Genomic DNA, 13,645 nt, shown 5'->3' on the forward strand with positions numbered 1-13,645 from the left:
ATGGCAGCTAACAACTGCCCATAACTCCAGTTCCAGGGAATCCGACAGACTCTTCTGTCCTCCGTGGGCATTGTGCAACATGGGTGCACTTACCTACATGCAGGCAATACACGCATATACATAAAATTAAAAAAAATATTTAAAAAAATTATTATTTTGGCCGGGCATGGTGGCGCACGCCTGTAGTCCCAGCACTTGGGAGGCAGAGGCAGGCGGTGGATCTCTGTGAGTTCAAGGCCAGCCTGGGCCACATAGTAAGTTCCAGGCCATCTGGGACTACAGGGAAACCCTGCTTCAAAAAGATTAAAAAAAAATTATTATGTGTGTATGATGTATATGGGGGCGAACGTGCCACTGTATGCCTGTCGAGGTCACAGGGCATTTTTTTTTTTTTTTTGTCTTTTTGAGACAGAGTCTCCTTGTAGCCCTAGCTATCCTGGAACTCACTATGTAGACCAGACTGGCCCCGAACTCACAAAGATCCGCCTGCCTCTGCCTCCCAACTGCTGGGGTCAAAGGCGTGCGCCACCACGCCTGTCCAGAGGACAACTTTTAGGACTCGGTTCTCCTACCTTTTCATGGGTTCCAGGGATTGAACTCAGATTGTCAGGTTGCACAGCAAGTTCTTTTATTTGCTGAGCCAGCTCACCAGCCCTTTATTGACTTTTTATTTAGTTTTCTTATCCATTACTGAGAGAGGAATACTGCAGTGTCAGTTAATGTGGAGCCATCTGTTTCTGCTTCAGTTCTGCCAATTTTTGTTTTGTACATGTGGGTTTGAATGAGAAATGTCCCCTATAGGCTCATGCATTTGAATGCTTGGTCCCTGTTAGTGGCACTGTTTGGGGAGGTTATGGAAACGTTAGAAGGTGTAGCCTTGTTGGAGGAAACATATCACTGCACCGGGGTGGCTTTGAGAGTTTATAGCCTTGCCCACTTTCAGTTCACATTCTTGCTTTGTATATGTGGTTGAGATGTGATCATGTGATCTCTCAACTTCCTGCTCCTGCTGCCAAGCTTTCCCCACCATTATGGATATCTAGCTCTCTGGACCTGTATGCCAAAATAAAGTCTTAAGCTGTCTATCACAGCAACAGAAAAGTAATTACTGCAGTACATTTTGGAGCTACATGTTTAGTTACAAATATATTTATACATGTTATATCTTCTTGCTGAATTGAACATTTTATTAACATGAAATGTCCTTTGTTTCCTGCTGCCTTTTTTAAAATCTAAATTCTATTTTTTTTCCAGCAATACTATGCCCATGTTGGTTATATCTTGGTTGTTATTTGAATTGAATATATTTTTCCATATATTTTTCCATTGTTTTCTTTGGTGAAGGGATATTCTGTATGGTCTGGAGAATGATCTATGATAGCCACACTTTCAGTTTTGAATGAATAGCAAGCGACAGATAAATGGTAGATGGCTGATAGCAAACAAAGTATCATCAAACTGGGTGCTCAAAACAGTCAATGGAAACTGACTTAAATAAGCCCTGTTGAAGTGGTTGTCTGGAGTTCCAGATAGAGCCCCAGGCAGAGCAGAGTGTCCCCTCAGGTGAGGCTTCTGGGTAAAAGAATAAATAGCAATAGATATCACATCATCAAATCAGATCAACATCAATCAAGAACTCACTGGGGAAAATGAGGCAGACAGATAAACAAACAAACAAACAAACAAACAAATAAATACTATTTTAAGGGCTGGAGAGATGGCTCAGTGGTTAAGAGCACTGACTGTTATTGCAGAGGACCTGGGTTTGGTTCCCAGCATCTCATAGCAGCTATCAACTGTCTTTAACTCCAGTTCCAAGGAATCTGATGCCCTCTTCTGATTTCTGCAGGTATTATATGACATAGGTGTACTTCCATGCAGGCAAAACATTCATAAACACACAAAAAGACTGAGCATTGTGGCACAAATCTTTGACCCCAGTACTCCAAGAGGCAGAGGCAGGTAGATCTCTGTGAATTACATAACAAGCTCCTGGCCAGCTGGAGTTATAGGGAGACCTTGTCTCAAAAAGACCAAAAAAAAAAAAAAAAAAAACAAAACAAAACAAAAAACCTCCAAATAAACACATCTCACAAATAAAATAAACCCAAAACCCCCAAACAAAAATAAGGATCTATTTGGACTGGAGAGATGGTTCAGTGGTTAAGAGCACTGGCTGCTCTTGCAGAGGACCCAGGTTCAAATCCCAGCACCACATGGTGGCTAACAATTGTCCGTAACTCCAGTTATGCATGGGTTACTCCAGTTATTGCATGACATGGGTGCACTTACACACATGCAGGTAATACACTCATACATATTGTTTTCATTTTATATGAATGAATGTATTACCTGCATGTGTGTAAGTGCACTTTCATTAATTCTTTTCAACACAATAGTGTTATTCTAACAAAAACAATTAGGTAAGGCAGACAAAGGACATCCAAATTGGAAAAGCAAAGTTTGTATGTAGATGACACGATCTTATATGTAGACAAACTTTATTCCACACAACTATTAGAGATAGATAATAAACACATTAATCAAATCTTCAGACCCAAATAAATATGCAAAAATAAGTATATACTCATTTTTTTGGTCTTTTTTTTGAGACAGGGTCTCTCTGTAGCCCCAGCTGTCCTGGAACTCACTATGTAGACCAGGCTGGCCTTGAACTCACAGAGATCTACCTGCTTCTCCCTCCTGAGTGCTGGGATTAAAGGTGTGTGCCACCACTAAAGACAGAGTCTCAATATGCAGGCCAGGTTAGCCTTGAACTCACAGAGGTCTATCTCTGTCTCCCAAGTGCTGGGATTAAAGGTGGGCACCCCACACCCATACTCTTAAATAATCAGAAAGCAATTTAGAGCTAGTTGTGGTGGCTCAGACTTGTAATCTGGAAAGAACAGGAGTTCATGTATTACACAGGGAGTTTGAGGCCAGCCTGGGCTATATGATACCGTCTCACACCCTTTTGCAAAAAAGAAATCAATTAAAAAAACAATTCTGGGGCTGGAGAGATGGCTCAGAGGTTGAGAGCACTGACTGCTCTTGCAGAGGACCTGAGTTCTATTCCTAACACCCACATGGTGACTAACAACCATCCTCAACTCCAGTTCCAGGGGATCTGACACCCTCTTCTGACCTCTGTGGGCATTGCACAGCATGGGTGCACTTACATACATGCAGGTAATACACTCATACACATAAAATAAAAATAATAAATAAGGGGGCTGGAGAGATGGCTCAGCAGTTAAGAACACTGACTGTTTTTGCAGAAGAACTGGGTTCAAATCCCAGTACCCACATGGCAGCTAACAACTGTCCATAGCTCCAGTTCCAGGGGATCCAACAGCCTCTTCTGTCCTCCACAGGCATTGCACCACACTGGTGCACTTACCTACATGCAAGCAATACACTCATACACATAAAATAAAAATAATAAATAAAACATTTAAAAATAAATAAAATATTAAAAAACCAAAAACCAATTCTTTTGGGTGTGGTGTTACACTCCTGCAGTCCCAAACGCAGAAGGAGTTTGAGGATAGCTTGGATTACTTAAAAAGATAGTTTCAAAAACAAACAATTAAAAATTTCTGTTTATAGCCAGGCGTGGTGGTGCATGACTTTAATCCTAGCACTTGGGAGGCAGAGGCTGGCAGATCTCTGTGAGTTCAAGGCCAGCCTGGTCTACATAGTGAGTTCGAGGCCAGCTGGGGCTACAGGGAGACCCTGTCTCAAAAAGACCAAAAAAAATTCTATTTATAATAGTGCAGTCTCTATGGAAAACAGATGGTTTCTAAAAAAGCTAAATATATCAAATTACCACATGAGACAGCAATTCCATCCTAAGTATATGAAAACTTATATGAAAACTTCCTAATGGAACCTGTTGTATTAGATACAACAAATACAAACTAAGAAAAAAAAAACTGATACATGCATAGAAGAATATTATTCCGACATAAAGGAATGAAGTTCTTGGGCAGGAGTGATGGTTCAGCAATTATGTGCATGCACTGCTCTTGCAAAGCACCCGAGTTTGGCTCCCAGCACCCTGATAGGGTGGCTCACATCCACCTGTAACTCCAGCTCCAGGGGGAATCCACTGATACCTTTAGCCTCCTCAGGCACCAGCATTCATGTGCACATACCCAAACACATACACATACACATAATTAAAAAAAAAGAAATGATGTTCTTATGTGTGCTGTGAGTGAAACTTGAATGCCTTACGTTAAGTGAAATGGATACAAAAGAACAAATTGCATAATTTTGTTACAAAATTATCTCAAAAGGTAAATCCATAGTGACAAAAAGCACATTAGAGTGTACCAGGGGCTGGTGTGAGGGGAACGGAGAGTTACAAAAAGGCAATGAAAATGTGGAAATAGGTAATGGTGACAGTTTTATAACATTGTGAATATAATTAATTTTACTGAACTGTACAAGTAGAATCATGAAATGGCAAATTTTCACAATTTGAAAATGTAATATAACATTTTTTAAAACTATACACTATTTAAATTTTTTTCTATTGCATTTATTTATTTATGTGCTAGAGGCACTCATGGATGAGTGTGGAAGTCAGAGGAAATCTTCCAGTTCTCTCTTCCACTGTGCGGGTCCTGTGGATTGAACTCAGCTCATCAGGCTTAGGTGGCAAGTGCCTTTACCTGCTGAAGCATTTCTCCAACTGAATTTATTTATTTTTGAAATAAGGTTCATGTAGCCCAGGCTGGCCTTGAACTTACTATGCAGCTGAGGATGGCCTTGAACTCATGATCTTCCTACCTCTACTTTCCATGTGCCAGGATTGCAGGCATGCACTACCATATCTAGTGCAAGAGTTTATATTTGGGTCAATGAAAATTGACAAGGCAACGGACAAACAGCTCTGTGGATATAGGATACTTTAACTAGGTGAATTGGATAGTATGTGAATTGTGGTAGAGTGGATCTGTAGTCCCATGGAGGCTGAGGTGGGAAATAGCTTGAGCTTACCAGAGGGAGGAAGCCAGTATGGGCACTTTAGTGAGACCATACATAAAAAGAGAAAAAAGAAAAAGAAAAAAAAAGATTACCACTACTGATCCCATAGACGCAAATGATAAGGATAAAGGAATACTCTAAATAATTCCATGTCCACAAATTAAAAAAAATTATTTATTATTTTTATTTTATGTGTATGAGTATATCGCCTGCATGTATGTGAGTGTACCCATGTTGTGCAATGCCATGGAGGTAAGAAGAAGGCTTCGGATTCCCCTAGAACTGGAGTAAAGGACGGTTCGTAGCTGCTATGTGGGTGCTGGGAATTGAACCTGGGTCCTCTGCAAGAGCAGTCAGCACTCTTAACCACTGAGCCATCTCTCCATCCCCCAGGGCCACAAATTTAATAACTTAGATGTAACAGTTCTTTGAGAGAGCCAGACATGGTGGCACACACCTATAATCACAGGACTTGAGAGCATGGCAGGAGAATGAGGAGCTTAAGGTCAACCTCAAATATACAACAAATTAGAGGCAAAATTGGGATACATGAGGTCCTGTCTCAAAACAAACACAAAACAAAAAAGCAAACAAATGAACAAAAGGAGATGGCTCAGTGGGTAAAGGCACTCACTGCCAAGCCAGGTGTTGTAGCTTGTTCTCTTCATTGCTGTGACAAAATACTCTGACCAATACCAACTTGGGGAGGAAAGGGTTTATTTATCTTACATCTCCCAGCTTGCAGTTCATCAGGGAGGCCAAGGTAGGAACTCGGGGCAGGAACCTGGAGGCAGGGTCTGGAGCACAGGCCACAGAGGAATGCTGCTTACTGGCTTGCTCCCTTGGCCCCTGCTCAGCCTGCTTTCTTATGCAACACAGGCCCACCTGCCCGGGGGTGGCACCACCCACAGTGGCCTGGGCCCTCCCACATCACTCATCAAGAAGATGCCCTTCAGACATGGCCACAGGCCAGTCCAATAGAGGAAATTCCCCAATTGAGGCTCCCTTAACCCAGGTGTGTCAAGTTGACACTAAAGCTATCCAGCACACCAGGGACTCAGAAAGAGAGAATATACTTTGCACATTGTCCTCTGACCTCCACACATGTACCATGGCACATGGCCCATATGCATATACACACATTCAAATAAACGAATGTGATGATGATGATGATAAATACTAATAAAAACCAAGGTGGTTGGAGAGAGGGCCTGGTTGGTAAAGCATTTGACATGCAAGCATGAAGACCTGAGTTTGGATCCACAGAACACTTGTAAAAGCAGGTGTGATGATACATGCCTATAACCTGAGTAAAGAGACAGGGGACGCCAGGAGCTTGCTAGCCAGCCAGCCTAGCTGAAATGATAAGCTCTGGGTTCAGTAAGAGATCTTATACCAAAATAGAAAAAACATAAAAAAAAATTAATGTGGAGAAGTGATTGGGGTGGACATCTGTCTTAGTTTGTTCTTCATTGCTGTGACAAAACACTCTGACCAATACCAACTTGGGGAGGAAAGGGTTTATTCAGCTTACAACCCCCAGGTCGCAGTTCATCCGGGAGCCCAAGGTAGGAACTCAGGGCAGGAACCTGGAAGCAAGAGCTGGAGCACAGGCCATGGAGGAACGCTGCTTACAGGCTTGCTCCCCTGGCCCCTGCTCAGCCTGTTTTCTTATGCAACACAGGCCCACCTGCCCAAGGGTGGCACCACCCACAGTGGGCTGGGCCCTCCCACATCACTCATCAAGGAGATGCCCCTCAGACATGGCCACAGGCCAATCCAATAGAGGCAATTTCCCGATTGAGGCTCCCTCAACCCAGGTGTGTCAAGTTGACGCTAAAGCTATCCAGCACAACATCCCAATGTCAATCTGTGTCCTCCACATACATACACCATACACACTCTCTCTCATACACACAAAGCCAGGAATGGTAGCATGTGCCTATAATCCCTGGGAGGTGGTGAGTAAAATCTCAAGTGACCCCAGGATTAGTGAGTGTGGTGGTTTGAATGAGTGTCCCTCAAATGCTCCAAATATTTGGATGCTTGGTCCCCAGTTTGTGGCACTATTTGGGGAGGGTCATGGAACCTTTTGGAGGTGTGGTCATGGTAAAGGAAGCACATGATGGGTGGGCTTTGAGAGTTCAAAGCCATGTCCCACTTCTGGTTTCTGCTCTGCTTCTTGTGCCTGCTTGACGATGTGAGCCCTCAGCTTTCTGCCCCACTCACCTTGCCACCATGTCTCCCCTCCGTGATGGATTCTTATCCCTCTAGAACCATAAACCAAATAAACCCTTCCATTATAAGTTGCAGTGGTCATGGTGTTTTAATCACAGCAACAAAAAAGTAACTAATACAGTGAAAGACCTTGCCTCAAAAAGTAAGTTGAAGAGCAATTGAGGAGAACACCCAATGTTGACCTCTGGCCTTCACCCACTCCCCAGTAAAACACATATACACAAAACAGACAAACACACAAAACTCAAAAACAACAGCAACAAAATTCCTTGAAAGACAGAAACTAGTTAAATTCACAGAAGAAACAAACATTCTGAATATATCTACATCTACCTTACCTCAGTAATTAACCTTTCAAAAGATGAATCTTATTAAAAATGTGAGGAAGCTAGGTGTGGTGGCACATGCCTTTAATTCCAGCACTTGGGAGGAAAGGCAGGCAGATCTCTGTGAGTTTGAGGCCAGCCTGGTCTACATAGTGAGTTCCAGGTCAGCTGGGGCTATAGGGAGACCCTGTTTCAAAAAGAACAACAACAACAACAACAAAAAAAGGAAAAATGATGAGTTTTCTGTAGTCTCCAAGAAACAGAAGCAGAGTGAACAGTTATTAATTCACTCTGATATGCAAATCAGAGAGTGAACACAAATGCAATCAGACTTTGGCAGACTGAATTTTACAATGTGTATGAAGAATTGCACACCATAACCCATAGGCTATGCCATCAATAAGGAAAATCAATTCATATAGTCCATCCCACCAAAAGGATGAAAAGGAAAATTCACATGCTTACAGCTGTTGAAGAAGCCATTTGTCAAAATCCACCATCCATTCAAGGACTGAAAACTATGAGCAAAGCAGGAACAGAAGGGAACTTTATCAACTTGATAAAGAGCTACTAAAAAAAAACTCTATAGCTGGGTCTGAAGATAGATGGCTCAGCAATTAAAATTAAAAGCACTGGTTGTTCTAGCAGAGGACCCAGGTTCCCTTCTCAGCACCCACATGGTGGCTAACAACCATCTGTAACTCTAGTTCCAGGGGATCTGACGCCCTCTTCTGGCCTCTGTAGGTATTACATGCATGTGGTGCACTTATATACATGCAGGTAAAACACTCATACACATAAAAATAAATAAAGATTATAAAAAATTAAATAAAAAACAAACTCATGGTCAGGAGTGCTGGTACACACCTTTAATCTCAGCACTTGGAAAGCAGAGGTAGCCCAATCCCTGAGAGTTCAAAGCCACCCTGGTCTACATAGTGGGTACCAGGCCAACTGAGGCTACAGAGGGATCCTGTCACACACACATAACAAAAAAACCCAAAAAACCAAACCAAACAAAACCAACCAACCAAACAAACAAAAAACGCCAATTCTATAGATATGGCCAGCAAGATGGCTCAGTGGTAAAAATGCTTCTCATCAAACCCAATGACCTGAGTCTGATCCTCAGGACTCACATGGTGAAAAGAGAAAATTGACTCCTGTAAGGTTTCCTCTGACCTCCATATGCATGCAGTGATACGTGCATCCCCACACATAAATAAATAAATGAAGCAACAACAACAAAATCTTTCCATAGTTAATGTCATACTTAGTGGTGAGAAAATGCGGACCCCCCCCTTTGTTTTGAGTAAAGAGGTAAAGATATCCTCTCTCTTCACAGCCTTATTATTTGCCAGGTATAGTGGCACACACTATTAATCTCAGCATTTGAGAGACAAAGTCAAGCAGATTTCTGAGTTTGAGACCAGCCTGGTCTACAAACAGAGTTCCAGACCTGTCAGGGCTACACAGTAAGACCCTGTCTGAAAAAATATTATTATTGTCGTTACCGTGTATGCATGTGGTGGTTAGAGGACAACTCTGTGGAGTCATTTTCACTCCACCTGTAGGTTCTGGGGATTAAACTGAGGTTTCCAGGCTTGTATAGCAAGCCCCTTTACCCACTGAGTCATTGTGCTGGCTCTCCTCCCTCCACTCTTTTGTTTGTTGAGACAGGGTTTCACTATGTAGTCCTGGCTGGCCTGGAACTTGCTGTGTAGACTGGACTGGCCTCCAACACACAGAGCTTCACTGGCCTCTGCCTCTGGAGTGCTGGAATCAAAGGTGTGTGCCCCAACACCACTCTTTTTTTTTTAAATTTGTTTTTATTAAATTTTGTTGTCTTTCATACACAATATCCAAACAATCTGAATCATCTTTATAGCCCTGTCCCCACCTGCAACCTCCCATAACCCCCCAATGGGAACCCATATACTTTGTCTTGGGTGTTAAGGCCTGCTGTGTCAAGTCAGTGTCCCCAGTTTCCCAGTGCAAGCCCATCCACTTGTGGTCTAGTCAGAGATCCCTCTCATCTATCTGTCCAAACACCTATCATTTTTTTCTTCTTCTTTTTTTTATTTATTATTTTATTTTATTTTTGGTCTTTTTGAGACAGGGTCTCCCTGTAGCCCCAGCTGTCCTGGAACTCACTATGTAGACCAGGCTGGCCTTGAACTCACAGAGATCTGCCTGCCTCTGCCTCCCGAGTGCTGGGATTAAAGGCATGCGCCACCATGCCCCACTATATTATTTTTATTGTATGTGTATGAGTGTATTGCCTACATGTATGTGAGTGTACCTGTGTCATGGAATGCTGCGGAAGTGAGAAGAGGGCTTCAGATTCCCCTGGAACTGGAGTTAAGGACAGTTTGTAGCTGCCACCTGGGTGCTGGGAATCGAACCCAGATCCTCTGCAAGAGCAGTCAGTGCTCCTAACTGCTGAGCCATCTCTCCAGCCCCTCTTCTTCTTCTTCTTTTTTTTTTTTAACAGAGCATAGGGTGTGAGTTTATTTACAGAGGAGTGGGCACCCTCCCCCCCATTTACAGCTGCACTGGAAAGTCCACACTCAAATATAGATCCTGTGACTTCCCAACAGCTGCAGAAAATGGTGAGAGAGGTGGCATTCTCGACTTATAGATCCTTAGCCCCTTCCCCACATGCAGCTAAGGTCGACTGATTGGGTGGGAGGGGTAACTGGCTCCCCTCTTCTTGATGAGCATGGGAAGTAGGTGTGACTATAGCTTGCCGGCATAGTGGTCGGAGTACACTTCCAGTGACACTCCACCCCTTCCTCCGGCTTTTTGCTCCAACCTCTTCTGCAAAAGTCCCTCAGCTCTGGAGGCGGTGGTAGGTGTGGGATGATTCTCCTCCTATTGTGGCAAGGCACTGAACTTTCGGGTCTCTGCATCATCAGTTTTCCATGGGCTGTTGGCCTATTTCAGTGAGATTCCATCTACATCACATGGAGGCTAGATCCAGGTGCTCTCAGGCAGTCTGCTGAGATCTCAGGCCCAGGACTCAGGAGGCAGAGGCAGGTGGATCTCTGTGAGTTCAAGGCCAGCCCTACATAGGTCTATATATAGCAAGTTCCAGGCCAGCTGGGACTACAGGGAGACCCTGTCTCAAAAAAACAAAACAAACAAAACACAACAACAAAAAAACCCACGTAAAAGTAAATAATAAAATATTAAAAAATGAAGTGGGTTTAGTGGAAAATCCTTAGACCACATGCCTTTGAAAATGACCATGGAACAACAGTCTCACAGTCTCTGCTTCTTGGCTCATGACACAAATGGTTTTTCTCTGTCCTCTCCAGAGGCTTAAAACAGTGGGGCTACCTAATCTGAGACATACTTCAAGAGTTAAATAAACCTTTTCTCTTCATACAATTAACTGTCTCAGGTATTTCATTGTAGTAATAGAAAATATAGGAGCAGGGCTGGAGAGATGATTCAGTGGGTAAGAGCACTTGCTGTGCAAGCATGAAGATCTGAGTTTGGATCCCATATAAATATAAAAGCCAGGTATGGCTGTGGCTGCGCATGTGCTTGCAATCCCAGAGTTGTGGAAGGCATAGACTGGAGGATAGCTGGGGCTTGATGACCACAAGCCTAGCTCCAAGTTCAGTGAAATGTCCTATTTCAAAGAAAAAAGGCAAAAAGTGATAGGGCAGGACAGTTGACATCCTCATTTGGCCTCCATACATGCATACACAGGCATGCATACCAGCTTACACACACACACACACACACACACACACACACACACACACACACACACAGAGGTAGGCAGATCTCTGTGAGATCTAGGCCAGTCTGGTCTACATACATAGTGAGTTCCAGGCCAGCTGGGGCTACAGGGAGACACTATCTCAAAAAAAAAAAAAAAAAGAGGTCACCTTGAATCTCATATGAGATTTGGACAATGTGCTTTTTAAATTTTATTATTTTAATTTTATATGTGGATGCCCCTGGAACTGAAGTTATAGACAGTTGTTAGTCACTGTGTGGGTGCTGGGAACTGAACCCAGGTCCTTGGATTTATTAAAGAATATGGGGACTTCTGAAATTGGACTGAAGGTATTTTGTTTGAGACCCTGTCTCAAAAAGACAAAAAAGAGAGAAATTTTATGTGTATGAGAGTTATACCTACATATATGTAAGTGCACCTGCATTATGCAGTGCCTGTAGAAGCCAAAAGTGGGTGTCAGATCCCTTGGAACTGGAGTTACAGAGAGTTGTTAGCCACCAAGTGGGTGCTGGGATTTGAACCTGGGTTTTCTGTGAGAGCAACCAGTGCTCTTAACTGCCGAGCCATCTCTCCAGCTCTCAAGGCAATCTCTTAACTGTGATCTATAAAATACACAGTTCCAATATACAATGGCACACAGTAATCATTTCCATACGAAAGGGAGGAATGGGGACATAGCAATAAAGTTTGGCACAAAGCTAGAGTGAAATTCAGAATGTAAAAATCCAAATCCTGTAGCTCCATGTCCGGCATCTGGGGCTTGTGGAGTCATCTGTGCTCTAAAATGTTTGAATAGTTAACTCCCCCAGCTCTGCTACCTGAAGCCCATATAGCCTCTCTTGGACCAGCTCTACTACAGGCCAGTAGCTCTCCTTGGCATATCTTATGGTCCACTCATCACCAACATCCTGAGGTGGTCATTGTAATTTAGGTTTCAGCTTTAAAAAAATATTTTTAGTTTATGTGTATAAATATATTGCCTGCAATGTATGTAAGTGCACCCATGTCATACACTGTCCATGGAGGATAGAAGAGGACATCGGATCCTCTGGAACTGGAGTTAGGCACCATATGGGTGCTGTGAACTGAACCTGAGTCTTCTGCAAGAGCAGCAAGTGCTCTTAACCACTAAGTCATCTCTCCAACCCCCTAGACTTCACCTTTAGTTTCATTTAGTGGCATCTCAGGGACTCCAACCCTACCACACACTGCCTCGTGTTGGTGGCTCTCTGGAACCATGGCACAAGGCTCCTTGACCCACTTAATCGTGCATCTTTCATGCCTACAAAATCAGTAGTTGTTGTTTTTAAGCAACTTTCTTATTTTATCCCAGTGCAGAATGCCAGAGTCTCTGTAATAGCACTAATCTCTAACAGTTACAGATGTAGGGCTGGAGAGATGGCCTAGTGGTTAAGAGCATTGGCTGCAGGGGACCTGGGTTTGGTACCCAGCACTCACATGGCAGTTAACGACTATCTGCAACTCCAGTTACACTCTCTTCTGAGAGTGTATACACTTGCATACATGCAGGCAATGTACTCATACACATACAATAAAAATAATAAAAATTAAAAAAACAAATAGGGGCTGGAGAGATGGCTCAGCAGTTAAGAACACTGACTATTCTTGCAGAAGATCAGGGTTCGATTCCTAGCACCCACATGGCAGCTAACAACTGTCTGTAACTCCAGTTCCAGGGGATCTGACAGCCTCTTCTGTCCTCCACAGGCATTGCACAACACGGGTGCATTTACCTACATGCAGGCATAACATTCATACACATAAAAAAAAACAAAAACCAAAATAACAACAAAACAATTACAGATGCTTTGATGTCTGCATCCTCTTCAAAACTTTAAAATTGCTCATGCACTTTTCTTTTTCTTAATTTTTTAATTTTTAAAATATTTTTTATATTTTATTTATTTTTTTTATGTATATGTGTGTATTGCCTACATGTGGGTAAGTGCACCCATGTCGTGCAATGCCCTCAGAGGACAGAAGAGACTATCAGATCCCCTGGAACTGGAGTTATGGGATTCAAACCTGGGTCTTCTGCAAGAACAGTGTTCTTAACTGCTGCTCTATTTGTCCAGCCCCCTCTTTTCTTTTCTTTTTCTTTTTAGTTTATTATTTTTATTTACTTATTTTATGTGTATGAATGTACTGCCTGTATGTATGTGAGTGCACTTGTGTCGTGTAACACCGTGGTGGTCAGAAGAGGGCTTTAGATTTCCCTGGAACTGGAATTAAGGACGGTTTGTAGCCACCATGTGAGAGCTGGGATTTGAATCTAGGTCTTCTGCAAGTACAGTCAGTGTTCTTAACCGCT

Source organism: Nannospalax galili, unplaced genomic scaffold (assembly GCF_000622305.1).
Source record: "Nannospalax galili isolate Female #2095 unplaced genomic scaffold, S.galili_v1.0 scaffold408, whole genome shotgun sequence".
Classification (NCBI taxonomy): domain Eukaryota; kingdom Metazoa; phylum Chordata; class Mammalia; order Rodentia; family Spalacidae; genus Nannospalax; species Nannospalax galili.